This window comes from Amia ocellicauda, chromosome 19 (genome assembly GCF_036373705.1).
Source record: "Amia ocellicauda isolate fAmiCal2 chromosome 19, fAmiCal2.hap1, whole genome shotgun sequence".
Taxonomy (NCBI): Eukaryota; Metazoa; Chordata; class Actinopteri; order Amiiformes; family Amiidae; genus Amia; species Amia ocellicauda.
The window spans coordinates 14,961,576-14,978,424 of NC_089868.1; the positions used below are offsets into that span (position 1 = coordinate 14,961,576).

General features: G+C 40.4%; 1 protein-coding gene across 5 annotated transcripts in view; it reads left to right on the plus strand.

Moving 5' to 3' along the window:
* The window catches only part of ptprfa (protein tyrosine phosphatase receptor type Fa), a 206,526-nt gene that overhangs the window by 47,924 nt on the left and 141,753 nt on the right, over nucleotides 1–16,849 (plus strand). For 4 of the 5 annotated variants that reach the window (XM_066691834.1, XM_066691837.1, XM_066691836.1 and 1 more), the window contains exon 1: nucleotides 2,069–2,453. The exons of the other annotated variant lie outside the window; for it this stretch is intronic. The gene's annotated coding sequence lies outside the window, so the exon portion shown is untranslated. Of the gene's footprint in view, nucleotides 1–2,068; nucleotides 2,454–16,849 lie in introns of those variants that run through there. 5 annotated transcript variants of the gene reach the window in all.

The following is a 16,849-nucleotide window of genomic DNA, read 5'->3' on the forward strand; positions in this document are numbered from 1 at the left end:
CCACAACACGTACAACCTTGAGGCGGATGGGCTACAACAGCAGAAGACCCCAGCGGGTACCACTCATCTCCACTACAAATAGGAAAAAGAGGCTACAATTTGCACAAGCTCACCAAAATTGGACAGTTGAAGACTGGAAAAATGTTGCCTGGTCTGATGAGTCTCGATTTCTGTTGAGACATTCAGATGGTAGAGTCAGAATTTGGCGTAAACAGAATGAGAACATGGATCCATCATGCCTTGTTACCACTGTGCAGGCTGGTGGTGGTGGTGTAATGGTGTGGGGGATGTTTTCTTGGCACACTTTAGGCCCCTTAGTGCCAATTGGGCATCGTTTAAATGCCACGGCCTACCTGAGCATTGTTTCTGACCATGTCCATCCCTTTATGACCACCATGTACCCATCCTCTGATGGCTACTTCCAGCAGGATAATGCACCATGTCACAAAGGTCGAATCATTTCAAATTGGTTTCTTGAACATGACAATGAGTTCACTGTACTAAACTGGCCCCCACAGTCACCAGATCTCAACCCAATAGAGCATCTTTGGGATGTGGTGGAACGGGAGCTTCGTGCCCTGGATGTGCATCCCACAAATCTCCATCAACTGCAAGATGCTATCCTATCAATATGGGCCAACATTTCTAAAGAATGCTTTCAGCACCTTGTTGAATCAATGCCACGTAGAATTAAGGCAGTTCTGAAGGCGAAAGGGGGTCAAACACAGTATTAGTATGGTGTTCCTAATAATCCTTTAGGTGAGTGTATATCTTCATGTTAAAGAAAGGAAAAGTACAGGAATTGTAAGAATGCTTCATTATCTGCTTTCATGGACATAGAAGGAAATCACTTGAGACTGTTAAGGAAGATCACTATTGAAGAATGTTCTTTATCAGGTGCACTCTGGTTTCATTTGTGAACTATGTTGTTTTTCAGTCATTTGTGACTTTTATCGTTTTGTTTTTGTCCTCTCCAAAATCATTCTTAGTTCAATATTCACCTTACCTTTACCATTCACATAGGTTATGGGAGTCGGGGGGGTGGGTCCAATGCCTCGGCCACATAGTCTCTCACCCAGGTGAGTTTGAGGAAAATTTAAATCACTTTACAATCCACTCACTTTACTCTGATATGGCCAAAACTCCCAAAATCAATATAATTGTTTCTAAAACATCTAAACAACTTAAGATGGCATCCAAGAGGCTTGTCGTGGTGGGGGGGATACAGTGGCATAGACCCAGGAGGCCTCTGCTATATGTTCTTCAGTGCGGACCTTCTGAACTGCGCTAGAGAACACGCTTTGAGTGCTGTGCAAAAATAATGGATTGGCGGTGGAAATATGGTAAACATTTCAGATCAAAAGAGCCCTGAAGATGTCTGCTGAGATATGTCCTGTAGATCTCCTAATTGGATAAGTTTCCTTGCCCCCCTTTACAAATATTTTTCTAAATGAATGAATAGTTAATGTTGAACAGTTACCAAGGGTCTATTTATGTCTAGGAGCATTTCTAAGGAAAAGCAAATAGTGTGTGTTTGTGCAAATCACAAGACTTGCACTTTTAGGTTGTGTTTTTGTCTAAGCTTTACCTTAGATTACACAATGCCTTTAAATCATCCGGGAAGGTCCCGCCCACCTACATCCTGTCCAGAGTTAACCTCTCCCTGAAATCATACGACCTGTTCAAGGGGTGTAGGAATAGCATGCTTCTTTTGATTCAAGTAAGAAAGATTTGGTTCTGGCTCTGAGTAATGACCAATAATAATCCTCAGCACATTAATCTTGATTTTTTTTTTCCCCTCTCCCCTTGATTTATTTCACATAACCATCATGTTATGTTTCAATGCATTCTTGTACAACACAGGGACAAATTAACCTTGTGTTTTGCACTGTGCCGTGACTGTACACAGAGCAGACGCTGTTTTTACCTGCACAGGTAAACAAGCACGTTTTCAGTTGGATTTAAGGCTTGGCAGTCACACAGGTTTGCCTTCCCCCACCCCTCAGTGAAATCCAACACCTGTGACATCACTCTGACTCCACCCTGGCCGATCCTGGCAGCTCAGTGTGTGATCAGTCTTCTCAGCTCACACAAGTCAGACCTCCGGACAGGAACCTCAGCACTGCGTCAGAAAAGGACTGTGGATCTGTAATTGACAATATCACTTTGAGAAACGAGTTCGTAACCTCCATTACTCAATTAGCCGAGATGGAATAAATAACCACTGCAAAGTGCCTTCCGTTTTCTTTTCTCCCTCTTCCCACCTGAGGCAGCTGCTACACTTATTAAAAATGCAGGATGTACACAAACATGTGTAAAGGATTTTCGTGTCATGTCGTGTGCTCTTGGGAATAACTGCAAGGCTTTCAAACAGGAGGGTTAACGTGATCTGCTACTGCGAGGGTCTTTGACAGCCTTTATATGTTTTGTTGCGTTTTTTTCTTCTGATATGGGTAAGTCTCGCACTTGGTTACCTTTTGGGATTATTCTTGTTTTAACCTCTTTTTTGTTATTGAAGAAAGCAGCTTTTAACTCTCCAGGAAATTGTGACTGATGTGGGAAATTGAGTCAGGGGATTTTGGGTATAATAGCAGTTCTGAATATTTACTCTTAATGTCAGCAATTGGTTTGAAATGAAAGACACTTGAACAGGAAAACCCCTTCTGAACAGCATCTGGACAATACTGAAATACTGTATACAATACTGCATGTAGCTTAACTTCGATATTGTGATTTCTTCTAAAAACTCCTAAAACATGGTGACATTTGAAACAAGATTCACTGTAACTGCGGGAAAAGCAGCATTTTCAATAACCTTTTCAATTGTGTCAATATTTTCCTTTTCGGTCTGCTTTCTGAACTTTTTCTCTGCTCCTTTTGTCCTTCTGTTCTGCCGTTTTAAACTAAGACAATAGTGAGATATAGCCTGGCGTTCACTGTGCTGGGAGCTCATTGGCAAATTGCCCCCATCTGCTGAGGGACTAGCCCTCCCTCTGGGTCACTCCTTTGACTGGAGCCCATTTCTTTTCTCAATTGTCCCCTCGCTGCTGCAGTAAAGGTGAGAAATCCTGCTGGGAAGCCCCACATGAACAAAGCACTTAAATGACCTCTGCCTCGCCAGTTGTGTGGATCTCTGACTGTAACCTCCAGTATGTAACTGAGCTGTACTGTATCCTGCCATCCCAGTCCATGATGAATATACCCCAGAAGCACACACACACCACAACAAGGCACATTTAATCCATTTGAGAATTTGTATTCTTCTTAAATTAACTGTATTTTAAAATCTGTAACATGTAAATGAATACACTTTTAGTGTCATACCACAACAATAATGTAGTTCTGCTTGTTTGGCAGACAATTTTGAGAATTTGAAATATGATTCAAAAAGTATTTATTTATGTGGTTTTAAATAAAATTGTTTCCAAAGTCATTGGCAAAGTGTAGCTCTATTTCTTGACTCTGAGATGCCTCTGTGAGACATGTTTGTAATGTAAAGAACACAAATGTAAACTGGCTGTTGCTTTGAAAACAGTGGTTGTTGTGGAATCTGTGTGTGTTGGTGCTGAAAACTGTTGCTTTACATTGGACAATGTATTTTAATTACAGTGTTTGTCACTGGAATCATGTAGTACAATGAATGTAGTTTACTAAAAAGTTAGTTGCCTGGATTTTGTAGCTATTTTTAGGCTGCAAAAATATATTAATAGAACATTTTCTGGAAGTGCTTCAGACTGACCAAAATAAAATAAATATGTAAATAAATATTATACTCATTTAACTTCCCTCTCACACCTGTTGTCCGTCTTGCAAAATGTGGTCCTTTCAACTTTTTAGTAACTACCCGAGATTGAGAAACCAGTTCTAGGTCTACCGCAACAACTTTGAAAATTGCCCTTTAAGTGCAGTGTAAGTGGGAAGGAGCTGTAAGATAGCATAAGTGTTTCACTTTGTACAACACTGAGAACAGATCCCTCTCCAGGGAGCAATATATTTTGGATAGCTGAGTGTATGTGTTTTGTTATCCAGCATTAACGAGAATACTGGTTGTAGTTTCACAGTCATAAATATAATAAATAAACTTTATAACCAATATACCCATTGGCCTTCACTTAACATGCTAGTGCGTATTAGTCTGTGAGTCACTAAATAACAAGAATGAAGGGGGAATACTGCTTAATAAAAAAGCATAAGTTAGCAGCTGAAACTTGTTTTGTATATTTTTCCCCTCAACTCAAGTCAGACAATGATTTTTCAATGATTGTGTCTTTAAGAGTGTGTGATAACAATGGTGGCAAGGGGGTGGCTATATCTGCAGGAGTTTACCAGTCGGAGAACTCTTAACCTCCTGCAAAGTCAAACTGACCTTTAAAATAGTTTGGTTTTACGACTCTTGATCTTTAACTTTTTATGGCTGTTGCTTTTGTCATCTCTTCAGTTTTGCGGTGAGCCATTTACAGAGGTGCTCAGTGGAACCACTGAAAGGTCCTCTTTGCTCTCTGGGTTAATTGCTTTGGATATTCCTTGATTAGTACTGCAAAGTCCTCTAGCAGAAGATTTGTACGATTTAAAACCCTTTTTTTGTGTGTGTCAGTTTATTTAGTTAATTATTTGCATTGTTATTATTGCTGTTGTGTTTGTTGTTGTTCATGCTTCCAAAGAAAAGCGTAATGCAGTTGTATTTCCTCCGCTGTCATGTCTCTCAGCCGTGTTCCAGTTTGTTTGGCCCACTGATCCGTGCATCACAGAGGGCGTTGGTACACAAACCTCATGGTTGTAACCTGGGATTAACCCGTGACGTCTAGCCAAGCCTGGCACAGACTCAAAAAGCAGCTGCACGGTCTTCTGCCCCAGAAGGAATTCCATCACCTTCATAAATGCATGCATTTTCCTCTTTGAAGGAAACGCTCACACCTCTTCCCTTTGAAATAAAAGGGCTTACGTAAAGGATATCTTGAAAAATATATGTGCCAGTGTTACAATGGACCGAATTGATCAAGGTTGCGCATGAAATTGGCATTGGCTTTCCAGTGTCAGCGATTTAGGATGTATAGACTAAGCCATTGCGTGTTATACAATTCACACCAGGCAGGACTGGGAATGTACTGCTCTGAGCACCTGGGTTTTCATTAGCAGTGCCTCGTTTCTCAGGCTTTATGTGTTGAAGTTTTGAAAGCACATTCCTATTTTATGCTCAAAATTTAATATTTTAACATGTCACTTTGTTTATGTAACATATGATGCTTTTAACAGCATAGTTCAGATTTGTTTGGATTTAGTTTTTGTGGTTTGAAGGATGAAATATGTATTTTCAACTTTGCTTCAGGATGACTTTTCCTGACAGCCATGATTCTTTATTCCCCCTCCCCTCCTTTTAGTACTGTGACACTCTTGGTGATTGGATAATAGCCTAGGTCAATTTCAGTGGTTAATAGATGTTTTTTTTCACAGTTGGGCACCCTTTAGGGAACTGTCCGGTAAAGTTGCAGATCGTGGGCAGTTGTGACAGGGATCCTTAAAGTCATTTTGAGTCCTTTAACTGGAAATCCGACAGTCCGAGCCGTGTGCCGGGGCGGTGTTAGCGGTTCACTGGACTGGCTGTGAGATGTTACCGAGTCCTAACGTTGATAAGTTTTGACAAGTACTGTAAAAGTGCTGGTGTGAAGGAATGTGAGTGTTTTGACAGGAGTAATGTCCTCAGACCACTATTCTGGGTGCTCGGCTCTCTGTGTTTTATGTGTTTTGACAGTTAAATGGGGCAGCGGAAGATGACAAGTGTGGCGGGGGGTGCACTTATCATATCAGATCCTGGTACGGAGGCAGACGAGACTCATCAGACAAACTTTTCTTATTTTGTTTTAATGAGTGACATTGATCACTCTTCTAAGGTCATAGTTCTACATTAGCAGAGATATCTGTCATTTCAAACCAGTGCAGTGTTATATAATACTATACACTACACTACACTATTGATACCTTGTAGTATATACAATTGTACAATTGTGTCAATAGTGTAAATGTATGCAATTTCTATTCACTTTGTACTCAAACTGCTTCTCTGTGGAACACAAATGCAAAATAAAAATGTGCATTAAAACAATGCAATTGCATTAACATTTAGACTGTAAATGAAGCAGAAGGAATGCAAATGCAATTCGTCAAATGTGTGTTAATTTAGCGATATTGGCGCAGACTGCTATTGTTCCTTTGTAGTTAGGGAAAGCTTCATATGCAGATAGATGCAAATATACTTTCACACTTGCTATAACTGACAACTGCCACATGCAAATCGTGTCTCCAACAGACAAGTTTTCTTTTCTCCAGCTGAGTTTTTCCCAGAGGCCACTCGAGACTCATTCTTTCTTCAGCCCCCGCACACAGTCTCTAAACCTTTGAAACCTCCACACACAAGGAGCCCAAACAGTAAATGCAGTAGAAAAGCGAACCCTCGTTTTGAAAGACTTGCATTATAATATCGGATAACTGAATAATAATGACTTAGTTATCATGCGAAAAGACTTCCTTCAGTGTTTCTTTTTTATATATATTAAATATATAAGAAAGCGTTCAGGGACTCGGGTGACTGGCTGAGGACTTCCCATTTTCCCTGCTGATGCAATGTAAAATGAAACTTCCTGCTTCATTTTATTTATTTGTTTTGAATGCAGGGAGTTATCTATTTCAGGTGTGACAGCCTTTGTTCATAATTGGCTATTATTTGAATTGGGTTTTGGGTGGATTCAAATTAAAGCTATAATGCCATTGTAGCCCTTAGAGTCATTTTCATGTAGAACTGTGTTTCTGGGGAACAGTGTGTCAAAGGCAATACTTATTTGTCAATGACATTTTACTGCACTGTTTAAGATCCTTATTAAACATTTTAAATGTCCCTCTTTGAATCTGAACTTTCTTCGACTTCTCAAAATATGATTCCCCAGATCTGCAGTCAGATTTTACTGTTCCTAAGAAGCTTACATTAATTAGAATACTTAATCATCAGTGTTTCCTTTCGTTTTTAGTGTTAATAATTTAAATCGCCACCTTTCATGCATGACGAAATACAATCAAGGAATTTAAATTCACAGACTAACTTCCATACGGTTTTTAGTATGTAAATTTAATTTTGTGACATATTTAGCAAAATACTTCATGAAACCGTGAACCTGAGTGACAGAGAAAATCCTCTTTGTCAAACTCATTTTAACTTTACTTTACGTCCCTTTAGGTAAAATAAGTTTTTCTTTAAGATCTATATAATATATACACACACTTGAAAAAATAAAAAACTGTTTCTAAATTGTACTTACATGTTTGATATCCTTTTTGACACAGTGCAAGTGCCTGTGTGGTTGACTTCATTTCGATTGGCTCGAGGTTAACGATAAGTAAATGTGCTACTGCATCCATCCTACTGCTTCAGACCATGAATATTCAGTTTATACATTGTGTACGCAATTTACTGAAAGAAAAAAGGGAGATTCTTGAAATCATTACATTTAGGGCTGTCCATTTGGGCTTCTCCTTTTGTTTAAAATATACTGGCTCATATTTTTTTTTATCATTATAGTCGAAGTCGGTTATTTTACACAGTGATTTGCAGTCTACAGAGCACGGTTCTGACCTTGGTATTCTCCATTCAATAGAAGCACAGAGTGTGTATGTATGAACAGGAAGAATCCAATTTTTTACTTGCAATTTCTGCCACTTCTATAATTCCGATTCGAAGGTTAATTAAGGTTGGATGCTTATCCTACGCACAGTGATAGACTTCTCAAGTAGGCAGGACTGAATTTGCACAGCCTGGGAGAATTTTAGCTGGAATGTAATGTTATCTGTGGGATAGTGGTTTATTTATTTTGTTTTCACAGTGATTTAAATAAAAATGGAATACCTTTATTGTGTGTGTGTGTGTGTGTGTGTGTGTGTGTGTGTGTGTGTGCGTGCACCTGTATGTAAAATATAACCCATGAGGAACAGGGTTAAAAACCAGGACAAAATGGCCATGTATCTTAACTGCACTTGATTAAGGACTGCGATGCTTAAAGGATTTTTGGGGGGATGGGGTTGATGGAGTTAGTTATCATCCTTTACCATCCTTTTGTTCACCTCAAAGTCACCATCTGAAACTAGTGCAATATTGCATCCCTGTGAACAGTGCAGTGTAGCTTATTTAGGGAGATGAGCGGCAGATGCATTTAATTTCATTAGTGTTTTTTTTTCACTTATTATTATTGATTGATTACTTTTTTTTTATAGTCCTGCTGTCTTGGGACTCCCAGTCTCTGCCTGTATTTGGGAGGGCGCGGGGGCAGGGCAGTGTATTACAAAGACATTCCTGATGCCATTGAATTCCCAGAGCAGCCCACGCAAGTGTGGAAACAATGCTTCGGAGCTATAAAAAGGGTTTCAGCTGTAATGTATAGACATTGGTTCAAATCTCTCATCTTCACGTTCCCTTCAGGCCCCGGATTTCAAAAATAGATTCCGCTTTACTGATTGTCCATCTCTGCTTATGTAAAGGATGTTCGCAGCTCTCAGAGTCGCACAGACGCATTGTTCGAATGTCAGTGTGAGGGTCAAAGCAAACTTAAAGCTTGTAAATGCAGGGTTTACAAGCAGCAACTAATGACAAGAGTAATATTTGTAAGCCTGGCAACCTTAGGTTTCAAATCCCTATTATGGTTTCAGTGGAGATTGAAAATGATGACCTTTACAGTTGAGGAAATGACTCTTCTTAACAAAGGGGTTTCCCAGATTAATTCACATTCCAAAGAGAAACAATCAATTAATTTAATCTTAACTAAAGTACAGTGCCTTCAACTGTTCACAGCCTCAAATATTTTGCTCTGGCAACGACACAATCCGGACTCGATTGTGTTTTTTTGCGAGTTCAAAGAAGTTCAATACACAACTTTAGTAGACATGAAATAAAAAAATAACTATATATAAAAAAATATCAGGAGCACAGTTGGCTTTTCTGAAGAGATGTTCTCTCTCTCCATGACCTTCTATATTTTTATCCTTGGTTGGTGTGAAATGCCATTTTGTGTTTCTGCAGATTCACATACATCTTGATCTTGACATCCCCAAAAAGTCAACAGAAGACAAAATCCAAGGATGGAGTGAACTCGTTTAATAATAATACGATTGCTAATCCTTGTCTTTTCGTGTAAATCTTCCCCTCTGAAGAGGCGGCTGACTGGTAAACAGTGTTGATTTATGCGCTCTGGCTGCCACTGCCATGAGAATCTGTGTGCCAAGAAAACGCACCTAAATCTCAGGATGGAAACGGGACTGCTTAATAACTTATGTCTTTCACTCCCTGTAAGAAGTCAGTGTTGTGTAGCGAGAACATTCTTTGTAGCTACTCTATTTCAAACTCTCCAACTTGCCACTTGGAGTAGTGTGGCGGACATCAGCTCTTGAACCCAGGGCCCAGCCGCCACTTCCCCATCGCTGATAATAGCAGTAATTAAAAGCACCTGCCAATGACCTCATTGCGCAGGAAAACTCGATCCTCTTTTCAAGTGTCGACGGCAGACACGGCTTCTGTTACTGAGAACTCCGGATTCCAGTTACACCTCATTTGCCCTTGATGAAAGTAGAGCAGACGCGGAGAGAAGCCGCTCCTGTCTCTTCATAGTTAATGGGGGGAAAAGTGCTTCATTGTGCATCCGTGCCCACCCAGGGGGCAGCGGTGCAGGTGATCGATGACTGTGAGGAGGGAGAGGGCTCCTTGCTTGTGCCTGCTTCTGCCGGCTCCCCCCTCATTGTGAAAAAGTGACATGCCAAGAGATGCGCCTTGCAGGGCATGCTGGGAAGTATGCCTCACAGATACGTTGACTAAAACTGTGAAATTATGCACTCATTTGGCCGACTTCTCTACTAAGCCAGCAATTATAAAATCAAACAAGTAATTTACTTTCACATGACATTTAACACCCTTTAATCAGAACAGTGTAAAAACATTACCCTATGCTGCAAATTAGTTGATTCATTGAATTCTTCTATTTATTTAAAGATGTGTGACTTCCTTAACCAAAAACAAACAATGCTGTGAACATCACTTGGAATTAACCAGCTTAAAAACAGCCTCCTTTTCCCATGGTTCAAATATGTTGTTTTTATACTGCACAGCCCCTCTCGGTGTCCCGTGTATACCTTGGCGCTCGACATGTTGTAGTGGACGCTCGTTTATTAGTGAATCTGCAAATGAACGAGAAATGACTTGTCATATTTAATACACCTCCATTTTTTTACATGAGGCATACAGATCTTATAGAGTGACATCATTACATTCCGGAACAGTGATTTTGGTTGACAATTTTGTTTCTTTTGAGGCCAGTCATGAGAAGTTGGGAATACATTTTTTATGCAATGAAGTGGATCCAATTATTTTAAACTAGGGTCATTTGTTTTTAAATATAGATAGGCAGAAAGAAAAGCTTTTACAGTTGAGAGTTAGACATTGTAATTTTTTATTCCATTGATTCATCATCTGCCAGTCGAGGCCACTCTTGAATTCAAAGCAGGACCTGTTTTGTCTCGGAGGCAATTTGTGTGGCATTAGCTTTCATTGTCTTGCGCAGTTAAGGACATTACACTTCAAACAATGGGGCCTGGAAATGGGACAGGATTTCACAGGTGAGGGGCTGGAGGGCCTCAGTTAAGCATCTGCTTAGGCAAACATTTACTAATGCATTATTTAGGGTCCTGAAGATACATAATAGTGTGCTATTGAAGTGACAGTAAATGCTATCAGTTTACCACTGTTCGTAAAAAAAACAGCCCTGAATAGTTTTACTCAAGGACTTGAGAGGAATAATATGCATGGTGATGTCCTGTTTAAGGGGAAAAAAAGACAGAAGATGAGGGCAGAGGGAACGGGGAGTGTCTTCAGTGTCTGTCTGCAGGCCGTATTGTTTCTGTGTGCCGAAGGTAATTGATAGTCTGGGAGTTGTCTCTAGTGCAGGTAAATCCTGTCTGTGTTAGTGCTGTGATATTTCACTAAAGAGCGTGTGTGTGAGAGGGAAGCTTTCGGGCTCCAGGGAACGTGGGCCTCTGTCAGACAAAAGCCCTCTCTCATGCACACAGCTTAAATGTCATTTCTGCAAGACAGATGAAAACAGATGCCAATTACAAGGCTTGCTTTATTTGCAGGCTAACTTCTCATCATAAAAGAAAGATTAGGAGGCACAACCCGGGGATCAGAGCGAGAGCTGACGACAAGCTGAGATCCGTCTCAACTTCCTCTCCTCCATTTAAGGAATAATGCGCCTTCCGTTTTGAAAATCACGTAATCGTTGTCCAATTTGCAATGCACTTTAAGGTATAACGTCTTCCCTTCTTAAGAAGAAAAAGAAGCAAAGAAACTGAAACCACGAGGGTGGAAAACGGTGACTCAGCCTCCAAAATGTTAAGCCAACATGGGCACAAAATATAACTCGGCGACCAGATAACAGTGTTAAATGGGGTTTTTAAAACTCAAATCTGACCTATTTCTGGTCTGCGCTGGAATGCGTCTATTGCATCCCTCCCCCCTACTTCTCTCTCCTCCCATCTCCCTCTTATCTAACACTCAGTGGACTTGGGACCTTGACTGATGAGAGGAGGTTGTGCCTTTTAAAACGTGCCTTTGTAAATAGAAAAAAGAAACTTGGATTTAATGAGGACATCAGTGGCTTTTAGACTAGTCTTGTGGCACTTCTTAGAGTAATGGAAGACACTTTACAGCAGTCTATTGATTGCCTCCCATCTCCCCCTGTTATTATTCCCAACACTGGTATCTTCAGTGAAGGGAATATAGCGGGGGCCCCAGAATTTATGTTGCATTTACAACTTTCAATGTGTGCTGCATTTGCAGTTAAAAACGCATTGGAACTCAACACTGGCTTGTAATTGGACTTCATGTAGCCATTCGCTGGCATAGATCCTTGGTGGAATTCGCAACAGCACATCAAAGTAATATTATTATTTAACGGTTAGCGCCTCAGATTGACCATGTTTCCAAAAAGCTTGCCTTACTTTGTTAGTCTGCTGCAGTGTTGGCTACGTCAGCATGCATGTTTATTGGAGCTTCCATATCATGTTTGTATTTGAATCGAAATCCCTGCTCTCTGTGGAGAAACGTATAGTAGATGCACCTTGTTTTTAATTAAATATAAAATGTTCTCTGGCTGGTTCCATCTGCTGCATAATTTATATTTTATACTTGCTTATGAAAGAGACATAAAAGGGCAGATTTTGTCAGGTGACTTTTTGAATTAGGGCATGTTCACACGGCAGCAGTGCCTCCTACTCCATACAGTTCAGTTCAGTTAATTTGGAGAACCGTCTAAACTGAATAGCAAACGAACCAGACTGAACTCAGATCACTGGAAGGTGTGGTCTCTGTCCGATTGGCAAAAGAACTGAGTTTGTTTCACTCAAAACACTGATGAATATTGGAAGATCTCAGTTTGTTTGGAAACACTGAAATAACCGTTGGTGACACTCCCAGATGTTGCTGTGCACAGACCTAGTTTCTATTTTTCCCTTTTTCTTTGGCCAAATGACTTAAAGCAGCATTTTAATTGCTTTACAAGATGATAGACTGTGTAGAATGACCCCTAAATTAATAATGATACTTAGTATGTTAAGGTAATACATTTTCTATAATGACATGCATCTTTCTGCATTTACATTATATATTTAAGAGGTTAACGGGCACAGTATTTCACATGTATTCGTGACCCTTTGATACTGTATGTACATAACACCTGTTACTCTCTGTTACAATCTTAATTTTGTTGTCGTGGTTTTGCTCTTCCTATTTTAATCGCTGGAGTTATCCCAGTCGGGTTCATGCAGCGGTCATGCCTTTTCAATACTTGTGTCATAAGACAACAAACAAAGAAAGAGCAAGCCCTGTTCTTGCGTGACTGACAGTATCCCTGACAGGTAGAGAAAGGGAGTGTTTTGGTGCCATGTTCCTGCACGCAACCTGACGACGGACACCAGCTCAAGGGCCTTTATGCAAAGCTAATTCAACGCCTGTGCAGACACTATTACAGAATGAAGGTTTGCCAATTATCAGGCCGTAATAATGACTTGTAACACCCTTCCAATCATCTCAGGATTAAAACTTCTCACGACTCATGAAAAGGCCCCCTTAAAGAGCGGTACTAATAGCCTGTTGCCAGCCTCCAGCGTTAGGCATCTGTCACGGCTGCCGTGGAGGAGCCTCATTTTCAGATTCCAGGGGCTGGCCGGGTTAAAGCTCTCTGCAAAGGGAGGTGAGTGACTGACTGCATCAGCAATTTGTATCTTTCCACAACTCCCTGTGTTTCTGCTTAGTATTCGTCATCCTGTACAGGGACCAGGGTCTTGTTTAATCAGTTTGGTTCTGATTGCTTCCCGTGTATCCGCGGGTCGCATCTCTCAGCCTCCTCTTTTGCATTACAAATCTGTTCTCCCGAGACCGGCTGGATATATGACTCCATCTGCCGCGTCTAGTTTTAGCTCTCTCGGCGCGGCCTCTGCGCAGGTGAAATGCGCATCCCGCAGAGACGGCAGCTATTGCGCCAGCACATGGGTGGAGACAGGAGCCTGATAATCGACGACGCCGCTGCCAGGGGCAACCACGCCTCTCCTTGTGTCTTCACTGGGGGCGGGAGTGTGTCTCGGCGTATTGTCACATACCGGCACTCCCCTGTACGTGTGCAATGGCACTGAGCTCACACCGGGCGTGAGATTCCCTCCGAGGGATCATACTTTCATAGGTGGTGGTGGATTCAGCATTTCAGGTGGATTTTGGATGCTACACACCTGAGAGCTTGGTTTTAGTACTACCTATGTCCACCGAAACCAAAACAAAAATTTAAAACGAGGTGTGCGTTATCCATTTTGCTTAAGCAGCTCTTAAAAGATGTGTAATCTTAATCATAAGATAATATGAGTGTTCATGTTATGCTTAACCATCTTAGCCCTTTTTAAATAACAATTTATGCAGCTTGTTTTTTATTTTCCGTATCACCGTGCTCTCCAGCCATGGTCATGGATTAATCCTTCTACTTTTATAGGTGTCTTCAGACAGTAGCTAAAGAACACATTCATCTTGACTAATTCAGCCATTAATTGGTCTAATTAAATAATACGCATAAATTAGCTGGCATGAAAATCAGAAGTCTTTTGCTCTATAGGAACAGGAGACCCCTGCTTGCTATGTGAAATACATGGTTTACTTTTGTAAAAGGCATGTGAAAATCCAGGGGGGGGTTATTTTATTTTATAATGCTAAGAATATCATTTAAGTGTATTTCGAGAGAGTGTTGTTCATCCTCGAGTGATTTACCTCCTCTGAATATGATCGCCTCAATCCCTCAGTTTCGACCTTCATGGATACTCAACTTATTGACCTACCGAAGTCTACTCCCCCAGGGTCTTTTCCCCAAGGGTTGCCCGTCTATGGCGAGACATCTCTTAACCTTTTTAGACGTGAGGAGATTCATTCAGCCCCCTGCAATCCTCCTAAGACTTTACTGACAACAAGGGAGTCTTATGTGGGCAGGAGGGGGTTAAAGCCAAATGCACCAGTGATTGATCTGTAAGTCATTCACCACAAACAGACCGTTTCAGAGTCTATAGTGTGTCTGTGCTAAGTGTTGTCAGTTGCAGGGGAGTATTACGGCTCTAGTTTTCTGGAATGCCGGTTGCCTCCGTTTGTCTGGGTTAATGGAGCCATGGATTTCAGGTAGTTATGCAGTACAGTAGTCACTGTCTTGGAATGCATACAAATTTGATGCATGCAATGGGTTTTGGAATGTAATACATTTTTGCCTCTTTAGACATGTTTCTTTTTTCCTCCCTTCTTGTTATAAGAGCATGTTCAGTACCCCACGCCATTGGGAAATATTGAATCCCTTTTATTAAACCATATTTTTAAAATCAGTGCACAGCCATGTCTGCCGCACAACGTGTGTTTTTAGAAACACAAGTCTGTCTCCCGAATTTTAATTCCCAGCTGTGATATCGGACTTATTTTTGCAACCATATCTGTGAAAGAATTACATGAAAGATCTATATAAAAAAAAAAGATCTACCTGATTTACCAATGCTTCCTGACTAGCCAAACACCTTTGTTCTCTCTCCAATTTAGAAAAGATACTGAAATTCAATTCCTTTTTTTGTCTTTGTTCTCCCTCTTTCTTTAATAACACTTCAGGAAAGATTTGTTTTCAGTGTCTTTCATTTAAAAGGTGTTAAAGAGATCTAAGAGAGTCTGGATGAATGCTTATGGTCACTGCTGTCTAGTTTGATGCTCTTCTGTAGCTTTCTGCCTTTACAGGGGGTCTGAGAAAGGTCAGGTGATTTCAGTGTCTATAGAGCACCTTTTCATTGTGAGCATCATGTGACACTTGAGCTCCAATGGGAAACCATTCAGCTGAAAGTACGGTGACGTAATCAAGAGGATTCAAAACCCATGACATTAAACCAACATATATTTAGAGCAGAGTTAAAATAAAAAAAACACATTTATATTCAAAAATAACCATTACAGAACAATATTGAAGAAAACTCATGTCCTCATCTGTTGTAAAAACGCTCTTCTGCCCATTTGGCTTTTTATTCTGTAAAATAAATTGTCGATTTTTGCCTTAATGGGCATGTTAAGGTAATGTCATGTCATGTGAAGGAAAGGAACTTCATCACCATGCCACGTTGAATTGTTTTATATTACCTGTCTTAAGACCTGCTTATCTTTCAGAAAATAATAAGCAAATTCCTGTAACTGAACTCTAGTCTAATATTTGCTAGTTTTATTGTGTGCCATTGTCCCCTAATCATTTTATTTACTATCTTAATCTCTATGAATGTTTGACTAATGTTTTTTGCTGTTGTTCTCATGCCTCAGATATTTAAGATAATGGATCTATAAAATAATATCTATATACCTTTATTGGTCTAGGTCATACAATCAGATTTACTGTACCTCAAAAATATCACAAAAATGTTTATTACAATTTAACCTTCCCTCACCACTACAGTAATATGTGTACACGATGGACATTCCTTTTCCCTGATTTGTAAATTTACATTTAGCATTGCTTATGAATTGCTGGCTTCATGGAGGCTTCATCCACACAAAATGAGATGCTATGAGAGCAGCTGCAATATGTGGCGTCACATGCTGTTGGAGATCTGTCACAGTGGAAACTTCAATAATTTGGCTCTTACGGGGAGATTTATCATGTCTGCTCATCATTAGAAGGCTAGGAACTGTTCGTATTTTGGCAAAAACATCCCCACTCTCTGTGATGAACTCTGTTTGAGACATTTTGTCTTGACAGGCCTGGAGAAGAGCTGGCTATTAGCTTTGCCTGGCAGTCATGGATACTGTGGCGACACGGTTCCCCACCATGAGCAAGGAAAGCGTGATGCGCGTTTCTAAGCCTCTGTCTGCGGAGGATGAGCAGTCCAGCTGTTTTTCGGGAACCTTGCATGATTGTCGGGGAGTCTGTACTTGCCTCTATGCTGATTGCATCAACTGGAACGCAACTGCAGCCAAAAGCATCACCTTGCTCTCCACACCTTTGTTTTGCTGTGGAAAATCCCGGTCTTTAAAGATTCCCTGATTTTATCACAAATGTCATGTCTTTTGTTTGTTTGTTTGTTGTCAAAACTTTATTCAAGTGGAGGGGAGTCTGACTGCAGCTAAGGAGCATGCACCGATTGATTTTGACTTGTTTTTTTAATTTGTATAATTTTCTTACGGGGGAAAAATCAAACCGCTCTGCCATCTATCAATGTATGGCGAGGTTTGCGAAAGTTTGATATTTTAGTGATTTTTAAATTTAATTTTAATCTTAAA